This window comes from Tamandua tetradactyla, chromosome 25 (assembly GCF_023851605.1).
Source record: "Tamandua tetradactyla isolate mTamTet1 chromosome 25, mTamTet1.pri, whole genome shotgun sequence".
NCBI lineage: Eukaryota > Metazoa > Chordata > Mammalia > Pilosa > Myrmecophagidae > Tamandua > Tamandua tetradactyla.
In genome coordinates this window covers 26660443-26687060 of record NC_135351.1, presented here as the reverse complement: position 1 = coordinate 26687060, position 26618 = coordinate 26660443, and the positions used below count along the sequence as shown (strand labels likewise).

At 36.5% G+C, this 26618-nt stretch overlaps 1 long non-coding RNA gene across 3 annotated transcripts in view; it reads right to left on the bottom strand.

Moving 5' to 3' along the window:
- Positions 1-25978, bottom strand: part of LOC143669152 (uncharacterized) — a 61782-nt gene extending 35804 nt beyond the window's left edge. For 2 of the 3 annotated variants that reach the window (XR_013168751.1, XR_013168749.1), the window contains exons 1-3: positions 25890-25978; positions 25717-25774; positions 23830-23946 (exon numbers count right to left, since the gene is read on the bottom strand). This is a non-coding gene — a long non-coding RNA (uncharacterized LOC143669152). Of the gene's footprint in view, positions 1-23724; positions 23947-25716; positions 25775-25889 lie in introns of all 3 variants that reach the window. The other variant, XR_013168752.1, reaches the window with a different exon arrangement.
- Positions 25979-26618: the final 640 nt, after the last annotated feature.

Below are 26618 nucleotides of genomic sequence, written 5' to 3'. Positions count from 1 at the left end.
CAAGTCATATCATGTGCAAGCTTTTTACATCTTGCTTTTTTTAATTCAAGGATTCTTTCAACCAATCTGCTATAATAAGAAGTAATACCATTCAAGTAACCTTACGTTGTACAATTAATGTTGATGCACCATCATTTATTAAATCATTTCTCTTTTGATGAGCATTTATTTCCAGTGTTCTAAACCACTATAAATCGTTTTATAGATACGTCTTACATACTGTCACTTTTAATTCCATGGCAGGGTTTCCCACAGTGGAACTGCTGGTTTGAAGGGTATGATAGTTTAATTTTAATTGATGTCAGATTGCTGTCCATAGGTGTAACACCGTGCATTTCTAGCAGTGATTCATGAAAACACCCCTTTCCCAATCTCCCCAGTAACAATAGGTGCTGCTCCTTATCATTGTTTCTAGTCTGGTTGATAGAGAATTAGTATTTTAAGGGTTTGGAGGCCCTTACAGGGTGAAGCTGACTATGCTGAACAAAAGTTGAAGTGAGACAAGGGAAGGGAAATAAGCAAGAAGATAGCAGAAACTTTGTGAAACTGGGAATGAGATGCTGCTTTCAGAGGGCTAATAACAGGGAAAAAATTCAAAGAGAAATATGGATCATACATTTACTTATTCATTTAGAACTATCTGTTTAGCATTGGCTGAGGGTCGCACACTATTTGTACAAAGGTGATACAACCATGTGAAAAACAGAAAAGTCCCATGCACTCAAGAGCTTATAGGTGGTGGAGATTTAGGCTTCCAAAATTTGCAAAGGCTTCCAAAATTCAAATTCCAGTTTGGATGCAGACTCAGAACCAGAGAGTAACAATCAGTTCATATTCTGAACTGTAGAGGAATCTGCTTAAAATGGAAAAGCCAGAAAGGGGATAGAACCCAATTCCACAGCAAACGGGGACCAACAGGAATAAGACAAAACTGGCCTTAGGTGACCCTAGATGGCTAGGACACAAGTATTTCCGGAATGGGGATGAAGCAACTCCGAGAACCCTAAAGATCTGAATTGGAGGAGTCAGTTAGATCAGCATTCATCACAGGGCCATATGATTGGGAATGGGAAAGTTTCTGCCTAATAGTTATGTTGAAGTGATGACTACTTTTTTTTTTTTGTATTTTTCACACAGAATAAAACTATTTCCAAATTCCCCGGGTTTGTGGCATGAGTGATTTTGATGTACTGATCAGTCAAATTCCACTGTTTTTCTTTTAAAGAGTGAAAAAACTTAGAGATAACTGAGTATTCCTTAAAGAGTGGTAGATCATGACTAAGACTGGTTCCATCATGACAGTTCCACAGTGCAATGTTATGAGACCAAACTACAAGTATTGGTATAGTTAGTATTGCCAGATGTTCATCAGAGATCCAGGAAATTATACAGTCATACCTTGGAAATATTACAGACTTCATTCCACACTACTGCAATAGAATGAATCATGCAAATTTTTTAGTTTCCCAGTAAATATAAATGTTGTGTCTCTAATGAACTGTGGTATATTAAGGGTACAATAGCATTATATCTAAAAACAAAAAAACAAAACATTGTATAAAGGTTGCTGAAGGTTGGGGTGGCTGTGGCAATTTCTTAAAATAAGACAACACTGAAGTTTGCTGCATTGATTGACACGTCCTTTCACAAAAGATTTCTCTGTACCATGCAATGGTGTTTGTTAACATTTTAACCACAGAACTTCTTTCAAAATTGGAGTCAATCCTCTCAAACCCTCAAGTTTATTCATTATTTTAAAGGCAGAATAAATATGCATTTATTTGCTGTCATTTTAACAATGTTCACTGCATCTTCACGTGGAGTAGATTCTATCTCGAGAAACCACTGTCTTTGCTCATCAGTAAGAAACAACTCCTCATCCATTAAAGTTTCATCATGAGATTACAGCAGTTCAGTCACATCTTCAGGCTCCAATTCTAATCCCAGTTCTCTTGCTTTTTCCAACACATCTGCAGTTAGTTCCTCCACTGAAGGCTTGAACCCCTTGAAGTCATCAATGAGGGTTGGAATCAACTTCTTCTAAGCTCCTGTTAATGTTGATATTTTGACCTCCTCCCATGAATCCAAAACATTCTTAATGAAATCTGGAATGGCAAATCCTTTCCAGAAGGTTTTCAATTTACTTTGCCCGGATCCATTAGGGGAATCACTGTCTATGACAGTGACAGCCCTACAAAATATATTTGTTAAATAATAAGACTTGCAAATTGTAATTACTCCTTGATCTGTGGGCTGCAGAACATTTGTTGTATTAGCAGGTATAAAAACAAAATTCAGCTCAGTGTACAGCTTCATCAGCACTCCTGGGTGGTGTGGTGGTTTGAAGTTTTATGTACTCCAGAAAAGGCCCTATTCTTTTAATCCATCCCTGTGGGTACAGACCTAATGTAGGTGGGGCCTTTTGGTTAGGTTGTTTGAGTGGAGATGTGCCCCACCCCATTCAAGGTGGGTCTTGATTCTTTCATTGGAGTCATTTGTGAAAGGGTAAAAGACAGAGAAAGCCCAGAGAGCTCAAAGAGAAAAATAGTGAAGTTAATACAGAACCCACAGAAACTCAGAGGGAAAGTCCCTGGAACCAGAAGCTGAAAACAATGAAACCTGAGAGTGGAGGATTGCCAGACGCCAGCCATGTGCCTTCCCATGTGACAGAGATGTCCCAGATGCAGGTAACCTATCTTCAGAGTCCAAGTATCATCCCGCTGATGCCTTAATTGGGAAATTTTCATGGCTAAATAACTGCAAATTATAAGTTAAATCCCCATTGTAAAATCCAATTTATTTCTGGTATATCACATTTGGGCAGCTTTAGCAAACCAAAAGAGGTGACCAGGTGTATTGTCAATAAGGGGTAATATTTTGAAAGGAATCTTTTATTCTGGACAGTAAGTCACAATAGTGGGCTTAAAATATTCATTAAACCACATTGTAAACAGATAGGCTATTATTCAGACTTTGTTTTTCCATTCATAGAGCACAGGCAGAATAGATTTAGCATAATTCTCTTAAGGGCTCTAGGATTTTCAGAATGATAAATGACCATTGGCTTCAACTTAAAGTCACAAGCTACATTAGCCCCTAGCCTATCCATTGAAGTTTTAAGACAGGCTCTGGCTTCTTCTCTATAGCTTTGAAAGTCCTAGATGGCATCTTCTTCCCATATAAGGCTGCTTCATCCACACTGAACATCTGCTGTTTAGTGTAGGCACCTTCATCAATGCTCTTAGCTAGATCTTTTGGATAACTTGCTACAGCTTCTACTTCAACATTTGCTGCTTTGCCTTCCACTTTGATGTTATAGTGATGGCCTCTTTCCTTAAACCTAATGAACCAGTTTCTAGTAGATTCAAACTTTTCTTCTGCATCTTCATCACCTCTCTCAGCCTTTACAAAATTTAAGAGAGTTAGAGCCACATTCTGGTTTAGGCTTTGGTTTATGGGAATGTTGTGGCTAATCTGACTTTCTATCACTAAAACTTTCTCTATATCAGCAGTAAGGCTGTTTCTTTTTCTTATCATTTGAGTGTTCACTGGAGTAGCACTTTTAATTTCCTTCAAGAACTTTACTTTGCATTGACAACTTGGCAAACTGTTCGGCATAGGAGACCTAGCTTTTGGCCTATCTCAGCTTCTGATATGCCTTCCTTACTAAGCTTCATCATTTCTAGCTTTTTATTTAAAGTGAAAGATCAGCAACTCTTCCTTTCACTTCACACTTAGAGGCCATGCAGGGTCATTAATTGGCCTAATTTCAATAGTTTTGTGTCTCAGGGAATAGGTGGGCCCAAAGAAAGTGAGAGAGGTGGGAACACAGGTCAGTGAAGCAGTCAGAACACACACTTTTATTGATTAAGTTCACTAGCTTGTATAGACATGTTTCGTAGTGCCCCCAAATAATTAACAGCAAAGACCACAAAAGACAGGTCACCGTAAAATATATATAATGAAAAAGTTTGAAATATTTAGAGAATTACCAAAATCTGACCCGCAGACATGAAGTGAGCACATGCTGTTGGAAAAATGGTGCTAATAGACTTGCTTGACTTCGGGTTGCCACACACCCTCCATTTGTAAAAAACTCAAAAACTGCAAAGTACAACATAGTAAAACAAAATAAAATGAAGTATGCGTGTACTGAAAAAGGCTTTTGTATTTAGCAACTAGAAAGTAATTGGTAAGCTAGGGAACCAGTATTATTCGAATTTTAAGGAAAGAAGGCAGATTTTAGGAAAATTTGAAAAGAGTTGTGGGAAAGTGGAGACCCCAAAATGCAGACTAAACCTTTTAGAGTTCTATAGCCATAGGAAGAAAAGTGATACAATAGCATTTAGGAGAAGTGGATTGAAGGAAAATGTCTTCTTTTCTCCTTAAAGGAAGTGATGCCTAAAAATATCAAAAGGTAGAAGGGAACAATTCAATGGCTATTGATCAAATTGAATATCAAAGGGAAATGGAATAGGGCCAAAAGGAGTTGGCAGGTAAAATGTCCCTTCATGGGCAGAGACAGAAGGCTAGCCTGAAATGGCTAGAGGCGGACTTCAAGCCTAGAAGTCTAGGTAATGAGAGTGGTGGGCAAAATAAATAAACACAGACATTCTGAAAGCAATATTATTGAAAAAATAAATTTCATATGTATATAGATAGCATCTGGAACTTTGCTCCCATTGAAACCAACATCTGGGTACCAATGCTAGTGAGGTCTAGCAATGGAGCCTAGAAGCATTCAATTTCTTACCATTTCTATGTCATTTGAGACAAAGGAGAGAAGAAGGACAGAGTTAACACTCAAAAGAAAAACACAACAAAACAAACAAAGTGTTAACAGTGGTTACATGTATGGAGTGAGTTTCATTCAGTAAATATTTAATGCTTGCTTATTGTCAGGTTCTTTGCAGCCAAGTATTTGGAATATAATTGTAAGCATGTCCTAGCCCTTGCAGAATTCATATATATATATTTTTTTTTTACATGGGCAGGCACCGGGAATCGAACCCAGGTCCTCAGGCATGGCAGGCAAGCATTCTTACCTGCTGAGCCACCGTGGCCCGCCCAGAATTCATATTCTTATGGGAGAAGCAAATAGCGAATAAACAGATATAAAATACAATATCAGTAAGAATGTCATTAGGAAAACATAAAGCAAGGTAAGAATATAGGGAGTGACAAAAACTACCATCTTAGATAAGTGGACCTCTTAGGCAGAGACCTGAATGAAGTAAGGGACAAGCAAATATCTGTGGGAAGAACTTTCAGGCAATGGTTAGCAAGTGCAAAGATCCTGGGCTAGGAACATGTGGGAAATGCAAGGAGTCCACTGTGACTAAAGGAAGGTGAGAAACAAGACAGTAGACTGTCTATATCAGGATGTGTGGATAGAAAGGACTGTTTAGATTGCATTTCATTGCAATGGGAAGCCATGGGATATTTTCTGCCAGAAAATGGCATGATCTGACTTGTTCAGATATGCTCGTTCTGGCTGCTATGTGCAGAGTGGAAAGTTGAGGATATGAAAGGAGGCAGGGAGACTAGATAGGAGGAGGCTACTGTAGGCATCCACATGAGAGGTGCTAGGGGGAGAGAGGTTAAAATGTGATTGAATTCAATATAAATAGGTTTGACTGGTTTGGGATTTGACTTTTCTGCATGGTTAGATTTTTATTTTTTATTGAGAATATATTAGTTCTGTAACTTAGGTCAAAAACCTAAGCAATATCATACTATTGCTAAATACCAAGCTGACCAGCAAAGTCAGGTTAATTGCATGCCACATAAACTACAGAAAAAACAAGCAACCATGTAAATAAAAATTGAATTTTTCTAATATTGAAGTGCTAAGCAACACTTTTATCATCCAAAAGATTCCCTTCTCTTCACTGGGGATAAAGTTGAAAGCTAAGTCACTCAAATTCTAGGGACCAGGGGAGGGTCTGGAATGTGAAATAATTTTCCCTCTACTCCCCACAAAGTGTTATATTGAAATTATGGCTATGTCTTCCAAAGAACCTGCACTCAGGCCCTTAGATCCTTAATCAAATCAGGTGGCGGGCCTTGAAATTATCTTTAGGCAGACAGTTTTGGTTTGTTTTTTTGTAAGCAAATCATTAGGTTGTTTTTGAACTTTGCTCCCATTGAAACCAATATCTGGGTATCATTGCTTGTGAGGTCTAGCAATGGAGTCCAGAAATATTCAATTTCTCACCATTTCTATATCATTTGAGACCAAGGAGAAAAAAAGAACAGAGTTAACACTCAAAAATCCTTTGTTGTCAACAAAACAATTACAGAGCTGTCTGCTGACCAATGAGGAAAACACAACAAAACAAAAGATAACTACAACAGAAAAAAGAAAAGATGACTTTTTTTGTCCTCATTTAAACTTTCCATTCTAAGACTGCTAAGGGATTGATTTCTTCCCTGCTTGGGAGATGAAAGTGGGGAGTGTTTCACCCTTGACAGGAAAACTGCTGCTTAAATTACAGTCTGACCTTTGGCTTGCCAGTGGAGCAACATTTCCCTGACAAGACTTTGTCAAACTGTTCTTTCACTTTAACAAACCTCAAGACAGGACACAGTGTGCCTGGCAAACTTTTCCAAAATCTTGCAAAGAACAAGCTGGCAACTTTTCTAATAAATTATGGTTGTAGAAACGAATAGTATATATTTAAGGGAAATGTAGCTTCCTAGGGCAATGCATTACATAAAGTTCTGAAATGTAAATCTTTCTTGACAAGTTATTGATGTAATTCAAGCAACTTTGATGACTTTAATCCTGAAATTAGTATTTTAAAGTGGGATAATTTAGATGCCTTTCATACTTCTCTTTATGGATTGAATAATGGGACTGTCATCACCACACATCCCATTTATAGAGATCCCTTATATCATTTTCTTATTTGAATCTGCTCTTAAATGGGAATGCTAATCCCACAGCTAAGCCTTAAAGTTGACTCTAAAAATATGTTTGTTCACCAGGGCTACCCCACTCATACGCTACTTTAAAGGAAAAAAAAATGTAATCAGAGTTTCTTTTCAAGCTTTCTGCTACATTTTGTGGAATCTGAATACACATTCACTTTCAAACAGAAGAGACCAGGCTACCTGACATATCTGCAATGAGTGTGGCTGCATGGCTTTTGCAAATGGGGAGTTTTTAAATAAAAATAAATTTTTTAAAATTAAAAATCTATTATTTTTTTAACCAGTGTCTTCCTCTCCCCTCGTATTTTTCTCTTCTTATTTCCAATCTTACTATTAGCATTTATTGAGTGTCTTATGTGACATGTGCTGTGACAATGGCTTTATATGCATTATCTCATTTAAATCTTACAATAAGGTAATGAAGCTCAGCTAACAGAGGTATCATTATCCTCAACTAATGCATTAAGAAAGTATGTGAGACAGCCAGTGAGGTAGTACAGCAGGGATTCAAAATCAAACCTGCCTCTAATGCTGTTCTTTCCTTATCCTACACTTCTGTTTTGATTTAGCACAATTTTTTCCAGAATTGATTTTGTTAGCATGATTTAAGGATTCTCCCAATCTCTAGATTAAGTTTCTGCTTGTCATTTATAAGATATTCAAGTAGTTTGAGGAATAACTATATTTTGCCTTACCTGTTTCATTTAATATTTCAATCTTCTGCTATGTAATTTATGCCACTATATTTTAAAGTAGAACCTGAAGTTACAGTTAAATCTCTGCACTAACAACGTGAAAAAATAATAGTTATGGCCCTCCAAATCACCAAATCTCACCTCTAATCTTATTTCCATCCCATGTAATCTTCCTTGCATTTAGCTTGACCCAAAAAATGTGAAACTGCATGGTTACAAGATCTATATAATGGAGTTGGATATCTGATGTGGGACCTATTACTCAACAGGAGGGTGAGCATGTACTTTTTTTCCTATTTTAATCCAAGGAGAGCGAAGAACAAAAACTCTATTTCATGGGCTGGTGTGGATATGGTTCCAGCTTTCTTTGTGGGTTGATTATCCTTGAGGAAAGGGGTTGTCATGGTCAGGTTCATGTGTCATCTTGGCCAGGTGATGGTACCTGTTTGTCTGGTTGGAAAGTGCCAGCCTGTCTGTTGCTATGAGGGCATTTCATAGAATTAAATCATGTTCATGTAGCTGTAATCAGCTAAGGGGAGTGTCTTCTGCAATGAGTGATGCTTAAACTAATCACTGGAAGCCTTTTAAGGAGGATTCGGAAGAGATAAGCTCTCTTCCTGCTTTGGCTGGCAAGCCTCTCCTGTGGAATTCATCTGGATCCTCCATCGGAGTCCTCAGCTTCACAGCCTGCCCTATGGATTTTGGACTTTACATTCCCATAGTTACATAAGACACTTTTATAAATTTTATATTTACAGATATTTCCTGTTGATTCTGTTTCTCTAGAGAACCCTAACTAATACAGGGGTTATGGCTGTTTTACCTTCTGTGTATCTCACTTGTGGAAAAGTCATATATACTCCTAAAGAGGAGTCTAAGAACATGTTTTGCTTAGGGAAAGGTTTTTAAGGCACTTTTTGTTAGTGGTTCTTCATAGAGAAATATGGATTTTCCAGTTAGCATACAGGATTTGTTAAATTCTAGTTTAATAAACAGCTACTCAGAATTATTCTTCAAGTTCATTCTTTATATTCAAATGAAACAAAATGTTATCAGAGACTCAGAGATAGCATTATCTAATAGAACTTTCTGCTATGATGAAAATGTTCTAGGGGATTCTAAGGCCAGTTCCTTTTTCCTCTTTAGGGGTGCAGTGGGGTAACTCAAAGGCCCAGAGTGGAGTTAGCAAAGACTTTCATGATTCAGTACTCATCTACACTTTCTTCTGAATTTTTTGAATGCCTCATTTCTCGAGTGATTTTCAGAAGCTTGCTCTTCAAAAATTAATATGTGGCTAGAGTGTCACATTTTTCTAACACATAGCAAATATCTGAAACATTTTGCATGAAGGAAAGAGCACGGTCCTTATTTCACAAGCTAATGGTAATGGGAAAAGAAGGAAAAGGACAAATACATGTAAGAAACTGTTTAAATTAACACCTTAAAAGTATTGACCAGGTGACTGATAATATTCAGAAGCTAGAGAAAGAAGATCAAAATTTTACCTGATTGAATAAGCTTGACCAGACAGATACAATTTTTGTCTCTAAGATTATAATTTTGCAATAAGGGTGATGAGAAAATTATAAATATTTTTGAGACTTTAGTAAGTGAAGAGTAGAGAAATGGAAAGTTATTATAACAGACATTGGAGATCAATAAAAGGGAAGCCTAAATAATTTGAGGCCAACAGGGAAAGATCAGTCATTGATGAGAGGAAGTGGGAAAAGAGAACTTCCATGTTTAAGGAGTTATTTTTTAATGTTTTTAAAAAATATTTTTATTTAAGAAAACAAATAATATGCTTAGGACCACCAAAAATGAATATCTTAGTTAGCTTTTCCATAGTCATATTTAAATAAAGTATCCAGATAATCATTGTAAAGCCTGTGTTTGTACAGTAAGTTTCATAAACCAATTTAAAATTAAGACAAGCAACCGAAAGAATAAAATATTTAGGAATAAATTTAACTAAGGATACAAAATACCTGTAGAAAAAAACTACAAGAAATTGCTGAAAGAAATCACAGAAGACCTAAATAAATGGAAGGGCATACCATGTTCATGGATTGGAAGACTAAATATCATTAAGATTTCAATTTTGCCTAAATTTATTTATAGATTCAATGCAATAACAATTAAAATCCCCAAAACTTACTTTGCAGAAATAGAAAAAACAATAATGAAATTTATTTGGAAGGAGAGAGTGTCCCTAATAGCTAAAAATATCTTGAAAAAGAGAAATGAAGTCAGAAGTCTCACACTACCTGACTTTAAGGCATATTACAAAGCTACAGTGGTCAAAACAGCATGGTACTGGCATAAAGACAGATATACTGACCAATGGAATCAAATAGAGTATTCAGATATAGACCCTCTCATCTTTGGACAACTGATCTTTGATAAGATAGTCAAGCCAATTCACCTTGGGGGTAAGCAGCCTCTTCAATAAATGGAGCTTGGAGAACTGGATATCCATATCTCACACCCTATACAAAAATTAACTCAAAATGGATCAAAGACCTAAACATTAGATCTAAGACCATAAAACTTTTAGAAGAAAATGTAGGGAAACATCTTATAAAACTTGTAGTAGGAGGCAGCTTTCTAGATCTTATACCCAGAACATGAGCATTGAAGAAAGAAAGAAATAAACAGGAACTTCTCAAAATTAAACACTTTTGCGCATCAAATAACTTTGCCAAGAAAGTAAAAAGGCAGCCCATGCAATGGGAGACAATGCTTGGAAACCACATATCAGATAAGGGTCTAGAATCCAGAATATATGAAGAGATTGTTCAACTCAGCAACGAAAAGACAAACAACCCAAATGAAAAATGGGCAAAAGACATGAACAGACACTTCTCAGAAGAGGAAATAGAAATGGCTAAAAAGGCACATGAAAAGATATTTGATTTCCCTGGCTATTAGGGAAATGCAAGTCATCTGACACCCACTAGAATGGCCATTATCAAAAAACAGAAAACAACAAGTGCTGGAAAGGATGTGGAGAAAGAAGCACACTTATCCACTGTTGGTGGGAATATAAAATGTTACAACCATTGTGGAAGGCAGTTTGGTGGTTCCTCAGGAAGGTAAGTATAGAACTGCCATAAGATCTAGCAATACCATTGCTAGTTATCTATTCAGAGGACATGAAGGCAAGGACACAAACAGACATTTGCACACCAATGTTTATAGCAGCATTATTTACAATTGCCAAGAGACGAAAACAGCCTAAATGTCCATCAACAGATGAGTGGCTAACCAACCTGTGGTATATACATAAAATGGAATATTACACAACTGTAAGACAGAATAAAGTCATGAAGCATGTAACAACATGGATGGACCTTGAGGATGTTATGCTGATTGAAATTAGCCAGAAGCAAAAGGACAAATACTGTATGGTCTCACTGATATGAACTGACATTAGGTGGCCTTGGAGTGACCTTGGGGAATTTCAGTTAAGAACACAGGTTATCAGGAGGTTGAAATAGGGTAGAGATTGAGTAATGGGAACTGAAGGGATACAGATTGTGCAACAGAACTGATTGTCAGATCTATATATTCTTTTCCCTCTCTCACTTTTTAACTTTTAAGTTACCCTCAGTAATACTGTTTCTGTACCCTTCTCCAGACCTCCCTCTCTGCCTTTTTTCAGTCCCCAGAGCTTCCTTTAATATTTCTTGTACAGCAGGACTCTTGTTGGCAAATTCTCACAGGTGTTATTTATCTGTGAAGATTTTAATCTCTCCCTCAATTTTGCAGGGTAACTTGGCAGGATAAAGAATTTTTGGCTAGAAGTCTTTCTTGTTCAAAATCTTAAATATATCATACCATTGCCTTCTTGTCTCCATGGTGCCTGTTGAGTAGTCCTGAGTTCAGTCTTGTACATTTTCCCTCGTATGTAATAAAACTCTTTTCTCTTGCCACTTTTGTGGCTTTTTGCTTCTCTTCAAGATTTATATTCTGTTCTAGTTTGCTAGCTGCCAGGATGCAACACACCAGAGATGGATTGGCTTTTAATAAAAGGGGATTTATTTCATTAGTTCTTCAGAGGAAAGGCAGCTAACTTTCATCTGAGGTTCTTTCTTATGTGGGAAGGCTCAGGGTAATTTCTGCTGGCCTTCTCTCCAGGCCTCTGGGTTCCAATAACTTTCCCCAGGTTGATTCCTTTCTGTATCTCCAAAGGCCTGGGCTGAGCTGCAAGTGCTGAGATGAGATATGCCAAGCTGCTTAGGCTGTGCTGCTTTGCACTCTCTCATTTAAGCACCAGCCAATTAAGTCAAACATCATTCATTGTAGCAGGCGTGCCTCCTAGCTGACTGCAGATGTAATTAGCAACAGATGAGGTTCATGTACCATTGGCTCATGTCCACAGCAACAGAACTAGGCACCTTCACCTGGCCAAGTTGACAACCGAATCTAACTACCACACGTTCTTATAAGTATATGTCTTAGAGTAAGCCTATTTGGATATATTCTGTGTGAGGCTTGTTTGATTTGGATGTTTATGTCTTTTGTAAGGATTGGGAAGTTTTCCTCCATTATATCTTCAACTAGACTTCATATTCCTTTATTTCTCTCATCTCCTTCTTGGACACCAATAATTCTTATATTTGTATACTTCATGATGTCTGTCATTTCCGAGATCAAGTTCCATTTTTTCCATTTTTCTTGCCATTTGTTCTTTTGAACATTCAAGTTCAATTGTCCTGTCTTATAATTTGCATATTCTGTCTTCTGCTTCTTGAAGTCTACAGTTATGAGTCTCTAATAATATTTTTTTTTTTTTGCATGGATAGGCACTGGGAATTGAACCCAGGTCTCTGGCATGGCAGGTAAGAATTCTGCCACCAAGCCACCATCACACCACCCTATACTTTTAATTTTATCCACAGTGGCTTTCATCTCTGTGATATCTGATATTTTTCTACATATTCTTTCAAATTATTTTTTATGCTCCTCCAGTGTCTTCTTGATATCCTTTATGTCGTTATGAACAACCTGAGTTAGTGTTTCCAAATTCTGTGTCCCCTCGGGCAATTTATTTTGGTCCTTTAGCTGAGCCATATCTGCCTGGATTTTCACATGCTTTATCATCTTCTCAGTAGACAAAGCATTTTAATGTCTTAAGTTATTTTGCACATTTATTTCCTTCCCTTGTCTAAGATTTTTAATCCATTTGTATTAGCTTTGTAGATCCCCTTTTGGAATTGGTTTGTTAGTCCTTACCCTTGAAACCAAGTCCATAATCTCATGGAGAGATTGCAATTCTACTTGGGACTTTGTTTGAGAGCTATGCAGATAGGCAATGTGTCAGACTACCCTTTCTGCTTCTCCCAATTCTGCTTCTCCCCAGAAGATGGCACTCTTGAGTCTTCTTGTCCCCTTAGGCCCACTTGTTCCGGACAGCAGGTGCAATGTCTAGCAGCCAGTCATGGCTTAGATCATCGACTTCCTCTGCCTCACCTCTCCTTCTCCCCACATTTGTTGCCTCTAGGACTCTGTGGGAGAAGGGGAGCAGCATCAGGACCCAAACAAGTTTTGCTTACTCTTCGGATGTCAGACTGGCACCACTCTACATCTCCCCCTCCTCTCCAGGGAAAGGCCCCCAAGTTTTTGCCAAAAAACAGGTGCCCACAGCAGCATGTCACGGGGTAGGCACTAGACCTTGACTAAGTGGAATCTGTGCACAAGAAAAGCATGTCTTATCTTCCAAGCTCCCGCAGGCACTTCCAGTTATGAAGCTGAAGGGAACATCTTCCTAAGCCAGTTATGGGGGTAGATGAAGTCATGACCAAGCACAATAACCCATTCTGTTTGTCAAAATTTCTTTGGTTTTCTTCCAAGCGTCTTCCTATGTAGGGTAGAAGACCCTCTATAATCACTTGATCTGACCGGGACAGTTTTCTCCTTATATTTCTTTGTTACATGAAGCAGGGGTGAACTCAGCCTCTCCTATTCCACCATCAAATCCCTTGAAGAGTTATTTTTTATGGAAGGAAAGCTATTTCTATAAGGTAAGTTTGACAGAAGAGAGAATTAATACAATGACTATGGGCAAAGGAGTTGACTCCTCAGGACGTCGGACTCTTCAGTGAAGTAGAAATACTTGATTATAGTGCTACAGAGTAACAGCTAACACTTATTGTTTGCTATAAACCAAATACTATATTAAATGACTTGCATATGTTTTATCCCCTTTTGGTCTCAAAACCACTTAATATTACACAGTAGTAATATTAACTGTTTTAATTATGAGGAAATTGAGGCTCAGGAAAGTCTTATACCTATTAAAATGCCGGAGCTGGGATTTTGACCTTGATGTCTCTCGATGTAGAATCTGTGCTCTAACTACTACAGAGCACAGTTACTTCTATGAACTTCTATGAAAGAAGCCACATTATCTGCTTTTACAAAATGGGGATGCTAATAAGCACTTTAGCTACACCAAAAGTTCATCATTAAGAAAAATGAGATATTTAGAAAGAATTCTAAAGATTATATAAATTTGCAGTATTATTATTCATTGTCAGTGACAGATTACATCATGTATAATGTCCTTTCTAAGCCTCAAGTTTTATGATACTAAGAAGATTCTTCATGTATCAAGAAGTTGACTGAATATATCAAGTAATGTTAGAAACATCTTAAAATTTAGTAGACTATATCCCACAAATAATCCTAAATGAAGCTCTATTTTCTGTTTACTACTTCAGTAAAGTATTTAATGTTGGAGGTGTTTAACTGTTTAAAAGTTCAAGTTTCTACTATTAGGGTGAAAAAAGGGGAGAAAACAAAAAGGGGTCTCTTTTGCTTGTATAATTGAGGTTTTTCATTTTTATTTCATTTCATTTCATTCAAATGATCTTTATAATCCTTCCCCTGGGAAAAAATTAAAATAAATAAAAAATAAAGATAAATTGCAAGTTTTAATAAGTTATCAAAATGTGATTGCTTAACAAATCCATTTTTGGTCTGCTTCATCTTGGGTTGTACTATACAATCATGCCATTGCTTTAAACAGATTTTCTTTTAACTTATAAAAAATATACGAGTTCGATTCCCAGAACCTGCCCATGCCAAAGAAAATAAAAATGTATAAAAATGATATAAAAAATAGAAATATATTTTTAATATAAAAAAACTGAAAAAATTAGGAAATAGAATTTACAACTATTTGAAAGTATTCTTTTCCACCCATTTTTTGGTCACCATTTGATATGAAAGCTAGTTGGCAAATTCATGGCAGTTTTCACACTGGAAGGACTCGTGTGTGTTTCTGGCTCAAGACAATGCAAAATGGGGTCTTTATTTAATGTTAGACCTAGCCATGAGATATTCAACTCCAATGATTTTGTCATCAAGACATCTTCATCGTATGGCTTTCACAATGTGGCTGTGTGACCAAAAAGGAACACTGAGGGAAAGGGCACTAGAAACTGGATAGAAGTGGCAAAAAGAAATTAACATCTCCTGTAAAGCTAACCATATGGGTAACTGTAAATGTCTGTACTATTGTATTGCATTTTGGTATGCAGCTTCACTTTTTAGTTCTTACAGGTTCTTCATGTTTTACTCTATCTGCTTGGGCATATTGATCATGTTTTTTTAAGTCTCCGTCTGGTATTTTTGAAGTCTTCTCTTTTTTATTGATGGTTTCTTGTTCCTTTGGTTGTGCCATCATTTCCTATTTCTTTGATTTGTAATCATTTGTTGCACAGTTGTACACTTTAATATTTTAATGTGCTAACTCTGGGACTTAGTCCTTGAGCTGTTCCTTAAGTTTATATCAAACTAGTGATAGACAGAGGTCCTTGAGTGCCTGAAGCTAACAAAAAGAAAAAAACAATGCAAATAAACCACCTTTTACAATCTTTTCAGATTGGATCTTTGTTGGCAGGTGATCTTCAAGAAGAACAGCCTGACGTGTATGTGAAATGCAGATTCCTCTCTGCCTGTGTCTTGCCCTGGGCTTGCACTTGCTTGTGGCCTTAAGAATTCCCACATTTACAAACATCTGAATGTTCCCTTTATTCACTATGAAATAGACTTTCCCCCATCATTGGTGCTATATCATATATCTTAACGCAGGTATTCCTATACACCTCTCTGCTTTTAATGAACTGTTTCTTACAACTGCTTTAGCTGTCCACAAGCTAAAGCCTACAGTGCACATTCTGGTATGGTGAGTCAAATAGGTGTTTCCTGGTTCAGTCTTTCAGGCTACCACCTGATATTTTGGCACCAGTATACAGGCACTCTAGTATGCACACAGGATTACTTTGCTCTCTCTGGCCCAGGGACCTCCGATGGAACTGTAGCCCAGCTCTACACTATGCTGAGGAAGGAATGGGTGTAGGTTCAGCAAGGCAGCCATGAGCTGCTCCTACTGTTTTTAAACTGCATTTTTCTTGATTTGGCATGTATCCAGTTGCTGTCACCCTTTAACTGTTTTCTGAAAGTTTGTAGCAGATAGTTCTGTCAATTTTTGTTGGTTTAACAAAGATTCGGTAGGATAACAGCACTCTAGAGTGTCTTACACTGCCATCTTGGTTGACCAGCTCTTATATAACAATTGCTTTTTAAATTGAGAAGGGTAATGGGGGAAAATTATTTCAAAATGGAAATAATATTTAAAGCATATCTGTAGGATGGGCTTAAGGATAAAGATATTATCTAAAGTTTTTGAGTAATTAGGATTATGACCATTGCAGGAAGGGAAAAGAATTAGGAAATCAAATTGTGAATCAAAGAAATATATTAAATGCCTTTTCAGACACAAGTTTACTTCCTTTCAGAGCCACGTTTAGTTTGTTTAGGTTGTTTACTGAAATACAGTGTCTACAAGTGTTTTAAAAGGAGATAAAATTCGGCCCATTATCTTTTTGTTTGGCAAGCCACACATCTTAATGTTGTACCAGGTAGGAAAAGGGGTACTTTTCCCAAATGAGCACAGAGGCATTGTGTGGGCTGTACCATGAACTTGCATCCTCAAGCCCAGGTGACCTTAGGTAAGGTCAGCCTGTAGTCTCTCTCCCTTAAATGAAAGTTACATTTCATATGACCTGCACAGCTCACGAGACACTAGCATATGATGTATTTTATTTTTAGTATTAATATATTGCTGTCATTATATTTCATAAAAATTTCATTATGCAATAGACATTTATTGAGCATCTGCAATGTGTGGGCTGGGGTACTAGATGTAGATGTTTTTATAACCTATCAAACAATCTAAACACATCTTGAACGTAGGAGTAGTTAGAGTTGCTTGGATCTATTTGGGCCTCTTATGCTGTACCCCATTTAGAAGTTGAAATTTTTTTGAAGATATTGATTGATTGATTGAGTGATTGGGTTTATAATAGTCTGAGGAAAGCCAAATGGCAAAGATAAGAGACAGTGAGAAATAGGATGCAAAATAATTACTAAAATTGGAAGTGTAAATGTGTTTAGCAGGTGAAAAACTAAAGTCAAATCATGAAAGCTTGGTATGTGTTACTTCCACCTCCTCATCTGCTAATCACCATATTTTTAGTTTTAGTATTTTTATATTCTGGCTTTTTCTGGGATGTTAACATTTGATTTTAAAATTAGTTTTGGGTTAGAAATGTACTTAAAATGACTTTGAAACATTAAATGTGAATTTGTTTTTTCCAAAATAAGTGAATAGAAAAATGGATATCTTATATCAAAGTTTAGATCAGAGTCCATTTGTGAGGAATGTATTTTATATTCAACAGTATCAAAAGGAGAATATGATGTCACTAAAGATCCTTCAGAAACATTTTTATGGTACTCAAAAAGTTATTTTTCAAACATTTCTAATTACAAAGGGATATATGCTATCATAAAAGATTTAGAGAAATACCGAAGTACAAAAACAAAATTGAATTTGCTCATAATCTAACTGTAGTTAATATTTTTATCTATTTACTTCTATGTACACACAAATACAAAATGAGAATAATATTGCATAAACTATTTATGTCCTTTAGAAAATTTCCCCAAGTTTTAAAAATATTTTTCAAAGTTCAATTTCTATTAAGTAAATAATATTTTATTCTGTCACATTCATGTGCCATGATTTAACAATTTTTGGACACTTCTACATTTTCCCTAGTAAAACAATAAATATATTCCCACCCACCCCCCGTAATGTTCCTTTGACTACTTTTCTGGTTATTTCCTTGAATATGTTATAAGGGGGAAATTGTTGAGCTATATATATATGGATTCTGAATCTTCTAAAAAGATTCACTGGCCCTTTACTAAAATAGGAAATAAAGTAGTGCATAGAATCTAAGGTGCCATCAATTCTAAACAGTATAGTGATCTCCAATACTGGTAAGAAAGAAAACATTTTCAATTAAGCCATGGCAAAATGCTTTATCATTTATAATTCCAATTTTATACCTAATTAAGTAGATATTTAACTTATTCACCTATGATTTTATGTTTTGCCTTATTTATAAAAATGAAAGTGAAATTAATTGGTAAATATTCTCACAAATACTTCACCTTCAGTGTCGAATTCTTTTGAATCCTTTTTGACTCAAAATCATCACTATTAATTTTTTTCACAGGATATCATCCTCTATGCCATTGATTGCTTTGCTGATACAGCATTTCTTAAAAGAAAGGCTCTCAAATCTCATTTCACATCTTTTTTCCCCCATGCTTTCTATATTCCAGCAATTTATTCTTAAGGCAAAATTTTAGGTCATACAGGTGACACTTGGGGTTTTCCAAAACATAGTGCTTGGCCTTCATGCAGGTTGAGTTTTCTTTTCTTAAAAACTCTTGGAACCTGTCTCCAACTAGAATGGCTGCTGCTCATCCTTTAGGACTCCTTTTTTATTTATTTATTTATTTTTTTATTTTTATATTTTTTAGGACTCCTTTTATATCTACCTGCTGGTAGAAGCCTTCCTGACCCCTCAAGGCCAAGTTAGATCCATTACTTTATTCCTTAACATCATGTCGTGTTTATAACCATACAGCCCTTAATGCCCTGTTTGTAATTATGTATTTACCTTACATAATTCCCAGTAAGGCTGTAAACTATAAATTTTGACAGGGACTGCTAATGGTCTACTCAAATCTCTTCTTCCCTTGTTTCATGGTAATATATTGCTAACTTTACAAAAGAAAAAGAGAGTCATTATTCATTTTGCTCCATAGTGGTAGAATTACAGCTATATTGTAGTTGCCCATACTCAGGCACCCCTTGCAAGTTTGTGTGGCTATATAACTGAGATTCTGGATAGAATGAGATTAAATGTGATGTTTCATTTTGCAGACTTCATTTTTCATACCCTGCTTGTTATTTCCCTTTCCCAAGAACTGGAGTTTGGACAAACCTGAAGCTTAGCTTTGGCACACACTTTTGCATGTGCAGAGAAATGAGATGGAAAGGACCTGGGTTCCTGAAGACTACATGGAACAGAGACACTGTCCACCTAGAACTCTTACCTTTAGTTAAGTTGTGTGAAAGAAATAACATCTATCTTTAAGTAACTGAAATAATGTAGAATTTCTTTGTTACAGCATCTGATCCTTATTCTGACTAACAAAGAAATGAGTAACTTGATTGGATAAGGTCACAAATAATCTCAAATATATCTTCTTGGTTTAACTGTTAATAAGCAGGTAGCCAAGAGAGTGCTGTCTACAAAATCAGTGACCTTTCTTACTTTTTGTTTAGTAAAAGTCTTTCTTATAATAACTTAGAAGGCAAATATTATACCTTAACTGCCTTGGTTTTAAGGGAAGCACTTTGGGCCACATAGTTAGTGTGCAGTATCTATTCCTTGCTGATTTTATTAAAAAATTATAAAAATCATGAGCTCAGATAATAACTTGTTTGTTTGCAAGAAGAGATTTAACAGAATTAAGAGCATGTAAAAATTGAGGTACAACAGGGTTGGAAAAAGCCAACAACAACTGGATGTAAGACTGATTATTCTGAGCCTTTCTTAAGGTTTCCCTATTAGACCAACAAGGAACTAACTCATCTCTCCTAGGCCAGGGACTTTTTGAAATTCCTGCTTCTCAGGATTTGAAATTTCTCTACTTGTTCTATTTACTTTTTGAATGGGAAATTTATTGAAGTTACTTTGTATATTGTAAGACTCTGGACTTTGACCAGGAGAAAGTAACTGGGGGGAATTTTTAGTTATTTTCCTCAAGTGGGATTGACTGTGTTTTACGTGGGAAGAAATTAATAGACAAATTTGGTGGCAATCTGGTGGAAACTGTTATCTTTTGTGGAAAAATCCCTCTTCCCTTCTTCCATAGGGATAGAACTGTAGTTAGGACATTGATATTCCAAACTTCCCTGTAGCTTATGTGGTCAAATGATTACTTTTACCAGTGGAATTTGGAGGGTAGTGATGATGCCTCTTCCAGACCTCTCTTCCCTGCACATCATTCATCTTTGAATACAGAAATCCACTGAGACATTCATTGTTTTGTCTGGTTGTCTGTCAATTGTCAATGCAAATTGTGATTCCTGATGTCCATTCCATGACATTCTTACATACATGGGCATCATTCACTATTTACTTTTCATACTGTACAATGAAAATATTCCTTATGTACTCACTAACCTCCTTACTCTCTCTACTTCCATTTCAAGTCAGTTAAGACCAATTAAGTCAATTACCTCTTCTTAGACAAAGGAATCTTTTGTCTTGGAAGGGTATGGTAGAAGAAAATCTTAATCTGACTCTTTTCCCCCCAAAAATGTATGTTTAGGTTTTGAGATTTTCACATTACTATAGGAGCAGAGGCTTTTGAAATTCACCCAGGGAGAGGCTCCTTTCCTGACATTGTAAGTCCAGGAAAATCTTCACTATCAAATAGAGGGGAGGGCAATTCCAAAATAAAGAAAATGCCAAAGGAAGTATTAATTAATTTGTTAATATTTAATGTTTACAGGGCAAAATACATGCCACATATTTATTTGAGAATCTAAACTTTGTTCTAATAAAACCCATTGTAATATTAAAGAAATGTTTCCAGTTTTAATTATATAAGGCTTGATTTCAAATAGAACAAAACAGAACATGAAAATATAACAGAGGAACAATCTGCTTATCAACTATAGGTACTTTAGCATTCTAGGATAGGACATAGGGAAACCTATTTGTCTGAAGACTTGACTGGTCTCCTAGAAGAAGCTGATTCAGAAATAATCCAAAACTCTTACCTTAAAATGAAGACTTCTACTTAAAATTTGTGAGGAAGGTGGGGGGAAATAGAAGCTAATAGGGAGAAGGGATTTGAGATGCTTAGGTCAGGTACTAGATGCTGGTTGTCACACTGCATAGTAACCTCCAAACCTGTCTTAGGTCCTTAAGACAAGATTGTGGGATCCCAGTTCTTCTTCTTGGCAGAGGCTGGTAACAAAAGCTATCTTCGTTACCATTGAGACCAATATTCTTAAGTTCTCTTCTTACAAATTGGTGAGACTGAGAGAATAAAAATTACAAATTGCCAACCACAAGCTTATGAAGAAATAGATAGTTCAGTATAATCTGATTGGAAGTTAAAGAGGAATCTCAAGGGGGCCTTATCAAGTAATTACTGTGTCCCTCAGTATTTTACAAGAAAAGGAAATGACATATTTTCTGTGTCAGAGAGTCTTGGAGGCTCGCTTTCCTTGCATCATAAATGCTGTTTCATCAAGGAATGCAAGCTTTCAAGACTCTCTGACACAGAAATAAAGAACCAATTAGCTTGGAGATTGAGCATCAAAATTTTCAAAAATCTTGATAACCTAATGTGGCCTCTTTGCCTGAGAACTGCTCAGAAATGGAGCACCTTGCTTACTCGGTGGTAGTGGGAGGTGTTTTGCCCAAAGTACACAGCAGAAAACCATGGCTTAAGACACATAGGTAGATGGCAGAAATCAATTTAGCTAGGTTTGTTCTAATGTTTCACCCTAACCATGTCTTTATCCTCTCCACATCAAATTCCTCTCCCATTCTGGAACTTTGGGAATGGGATCTTAAATCCTAAAGGACAAAGGTTCCATATATACTGCCCTCCTTATCTGACTCATATCAATGAGAACAACAACAATTTTTTTATGGATTCCTATTACATTCTATAGTCTGTGCAATATTTTGGGACTACAAATGCCAATAATGTTTTTCCTGCTCAAAGTAGTTGAAAAGTTAGGGGGAAACAGAGACAAGAGCTACTCCCTATTATTCAATGTGGTGAGACTTGTAAGATATTATTATGGCACAATTTCAATGATATCACGAAGAAGGGGGTAATTTTTCTACCTAGAGAAAACTGGAATGCTTTACAGATTTGGGTAGGTGTCCTTTGTCTGTGCATGGACACTAAGTAAGTGACATTTCCCAGAGAAGAAGTGACGGGCTTGGAAAGAATAAAACAGGAGTGCAAAATATAGGATAAAACTATATTTTACAGAATTATTGGAAAGTGAAGAGGTAGTGAAAAAAAAAAACCATGAGTGGTATGAGAGGAGTTAGAAGGCAAGTTCTCTCTGGGGCCAGGAAGGAGAGCATTTCAAAAAGTTGGTGAACTTGAAAAAGTATAGAAAAGTCCAGAAAGAAAAATTGCCTGGAAGAGGTTCCTGAGTTTAGCATTAAGGTGAACAATAGCAATCTCTTTGAGCAGTTCCCACAAAGTGATGATTGCATTGATTGGGGGTGAGATAATGAGAGCTGAGATTCAAAAATTTGGCAATGAGGGAAGGAAAAGAGATTCAGTGATAGTTTGATGAAGGCAGTAAAGAGCCAAGGGAGATTATTTATTTATTTATTTAAATTTTAAAAAGAAAAAACATGGTAATGACTTGAACATGAATAGGAGCCAATGGATAGGGAGTAATGGAACACAAAAAGAGCGTACAACCAAGTTTCTCACACTCTGTGTTTATTCATTTAGCAGTAGTTAGGGCTACACAATAGCTTCTAGTTCATCGAATTGTGGTGAAGATAAAATGGACTGATGTGTATAAAGCACACAGAACTACAGTTTGCACAGAGTAAGATGCTAATATTATTCCATGGGCTCCCAGGCCTCTTGCTCTGACAAAGAATTTTTAATAATTCCTAAACAAGAGGTTGATGTAGCCCTAACTCATTTGGAGCTTGAAGTCTACTCTGAGTTCTCTTCGGAATGCTCCTTGTGAGTCCCCCTAAATCCTCTTTCTAATTCATATAGAAGGTCTGTGCTGTGTTTTCTCTGGCTTTCTCAAATTTGATTTCCCACATTGGTGAGGCTAAGAAGAAAATACTTATGTATGAATTAACACAAAGATACTAAAAATGCCTATGACTATTTTTTCATTCCAATAGATGGTGGATTATTATTCTCAAAATAATAGTTGGGAACATGAGACATTCAATGATTGTTTATTGAATGAATAAATAAATATATGAACAGAAGGTTTCTCTCTGTGACACCTTCTCTACCTTTATCTCTTTTATTTAGTTATTTGTCATTTACAGAGGGCTAACTTCTGTCTTGTCCCATCAGGACTTTATAATTCTTACTATATGTTTCTACATTTATTAGTATGCACTAGAAGTTGATTAAGCCTCTAGAAACCTCTGTGGAGACTTAACATCTTACGCATTTTCCCTGATACCTTTGCAGAAGACTTTATTTTTTTTTTTAGTGAAACTACATTTCTTATTTCAGGACATTTTCAACTATATTTAAAACATGAAAACTTATCTTAGTATACTTAAAGTAGCCCTCACATAACAAGTACAAATATCTTAGGCTACAAATTCAGGTAGGTTCAAAAACAAACTATTTTCATGTAAAAAAAAAAGTGATCATTTCCATTCTGAACCCCCTTTCTGCTTAGCAACAGAATTTTTGGTAACTCAAGATAAACTCAGTCTGTTGAGAATATTTTTGCAACTTTAATGCCTTTTCTTATTAAAGTATACAAATATCAATTAGGTATCCACCATGTTCCATATTACTTCATTGACTCTTACAGTAACTCTATGGCACAGATATGGTTATCTCCATTTTAAAGACAAAGAAAATGAGACAGAGTGAGATAAAGTGATTTGCTCAAGGTTACCTAGTTTGTGCGTGGTAGAGCCAAGCAGTTTGATTGGGGAGGTCACACTCTCTGCCAAGAACTCTTTGCCTTTTCCTACCATTTTCCTTTCCTTCAAAGACTTACAGTTCCGAGTGATTATATAGCATCAAGGCTTTGTAGGTGGACCAGGATATGTGGTCCTTCTTGCTGCATCTCATCATCATCATTCCTTGGCTCTAGGCATCTATCTGTGGCTGTCACCTATGAGAAAAATGGATTCTTATCTGGTTTCCTGTTGGAGCCCCACAAATGTAACCCTGTGTACCCTTTATGTCCATATCCATTCACTCTTTAACGAGGGAAACTGATGGGAAAATTTAGATGTTTTCCTGTTCTTCTTTGAGATTAATGGAAACTTGCTGCTGTTGCCTCAAGTCTGCTTTATGAGACAGAACACCCAGCTTTGTCCTTTTTATAATCACCTTATTATCCTGGATAGGGGCAGGCCTCTGAGAATTCACTGCTTTTGCAGTATCCCCATAGGAACAGCAGGGCAACTACCTTATGCCCACCCAGCACCAAATTTATTGGTGGGTTATTTTATTTTCTTCTTCCCACTCCTGTACTTCTGGAGAACTTGCCCAGCATAAAGCCCCCTTCTCTAGAATACCTACCACCCAGTAATATTTTTGTTTTCTCTATTACTCATTCTAACTGCCTAGCCCAGGGGGTTGTAATTCCTATAGACTCATGAGAAGGAGGCAGGGATCTGTTCCAGCAAACATTCTTCTCCTTACATGTGAGTGATATATGCCTCCACTCTTATCTCAGATTCAATTGATGAAATCACTACCCTATTGAAGCCACTTGCCAAAATAACCAAGGTCCACCTGACAGCTATACCCTGAGACCTCTTCTAAATTATTATTCTACCAGGATCTTCTATACTGTTGGAAACTGACCAAGTCCCTGAAACCCATTCTTCCCATGTGCCTGTGAAATGTTGCCTCCTGATTCTTCTTGGACCTCTCTGACTGTATTTTTCTTTTTCTTCTTAACTCTCCTCTTCCACCAGCTCTATAAAATGTAGGGTTTTCTCTATATTCCGTACTCTCTTTTCTTATCTTCCAGCCCTGAACTGCTTTCTGAGAAATTTCACCTACTTAGCCACCTTGCATATATTGAGATCACCCACTCAAATCTGTGAAGTCCTTTCTGGTTCCTCTCAGTAGAATAATCACATATTTCTTTGTGTTTTCATTGAAATTTTTCCACTATTCCATGAATCCTGACATAGCCTCCATTCATTTACTCTTCTATAACTAGCTCCTAGTACAGTACCTGGCACATAATGATTATTCAATGTATATAAATAATTCAATACATGAATGCATAAATGAGTGAATTAATGTTTAGCTACATGTGCATGTGTTATAAATGAGGTTTTGGCACAGACAGTTTTGGTGGCAATTTAAACCATCCACAAATCCATGCAATTTTCTGAACAAGCTTGTTTAGGTCTCTTGCCCTCAACCTCTCTTCATCATCAACTAACTTTCTACTCAGTTTGTTGAAAAGGAAAATAAAAGTCTGTTTAAAACTTTGATTACTACAACAGGTTCTAACACTAAACATGTGTTCTAGGACAATGAAGGAAATACCTAAATACAAAAGTAATTTTCTAGAAAGAGTAACCAAGTTAACAGCATTCCATTTGACATAGTAATCTTAAATATCCAATGCATTTATAGAGCAGAGCATAAATCGTTAGCTCTGTGCATTTTTTAAATTCTGCTAACAGTTAACATTTTTTTTACCTTCTGTTCTAACATATCTCACAAAAAGTTACAACCGAAACCAATCTCAAAAGTGATGGAAAATGATAGATTGATACACAAAATACAAAATTTCAAAATGAAATCTGCCCTTTTCATAACTTACATTGCAGTGGTAATTTGTTTACCCTCAATGAATAGACCAATAGCCCATTTATGTTAATACTAACATTTAGAAATATCATAGGATGATTACCATGTCATTCCACATGTCATTTGTTGACTTTTTCCCAAGAATCATAGATATACTCAGCCTAATGGGAAATCAAGAGATTATCTTGTTAAGTTCTCTGCTTTTAGACAGGCAAAATATTGATATTCACATCTTAGAAACCACAACTGAAGCCCCAAGAAATTGAAATACTAAACCAAAGTTCACAGTTAGCTGGTGGTGAAATTCTAGGTTTTACATCTTCCCAATGCAGTGCCGTTTTCTTCTGCTATAGTGCTGATTTCTGCCAGCAGCATTTATTATGTAACATTAACCTCATAAAAGACTATTATATTATGGCATATTAGGAGATCCACCATGTGAGACCCAAGAAGGAGGATATTTGAAAACCTACCACAACCAAATGAAAGAAAAGGAACAGGCTTAACTTCACACTATAAAGATTCTGAACAGAAACAAACAAAAATAAAACCTCCAGTGTCATGGTTAGGGACATGTGTCAACTTGGCCAAGTTGTGGTACCTGTTTATCTGGTTGGGCAAGTGCTGGCCTGTCTTTTGCTATAAGGACATTTCATAGAATGAGATCATGATCACATCAGCTGCATCCACAGCTGATTCCATTTGTCATCAGCCAAAGGGGAGTGTCTTCTACAATGAGTGATGCTTAATCTAATCACGGGAAGCCTTTTAAGGAGGATTCAGAGGAGACAGGTTCCATTCCTGCTTCGGCTGTTGAGCCTCTGCTGTGGAGTTCATCCAGACCCTCCATCAGAGTCGTTGGCTTCACAGCCTGCCCTGCGGATTTTGGACTCTGCCTTCCTGCGGTCACGTGAGACACTTTAATAAATTTTATATTTGCAAGTGTTCCCTGTTGATTCTGTTTCTCTAGAGAACCCTAACTAATACACTCCAGTAATTATAATC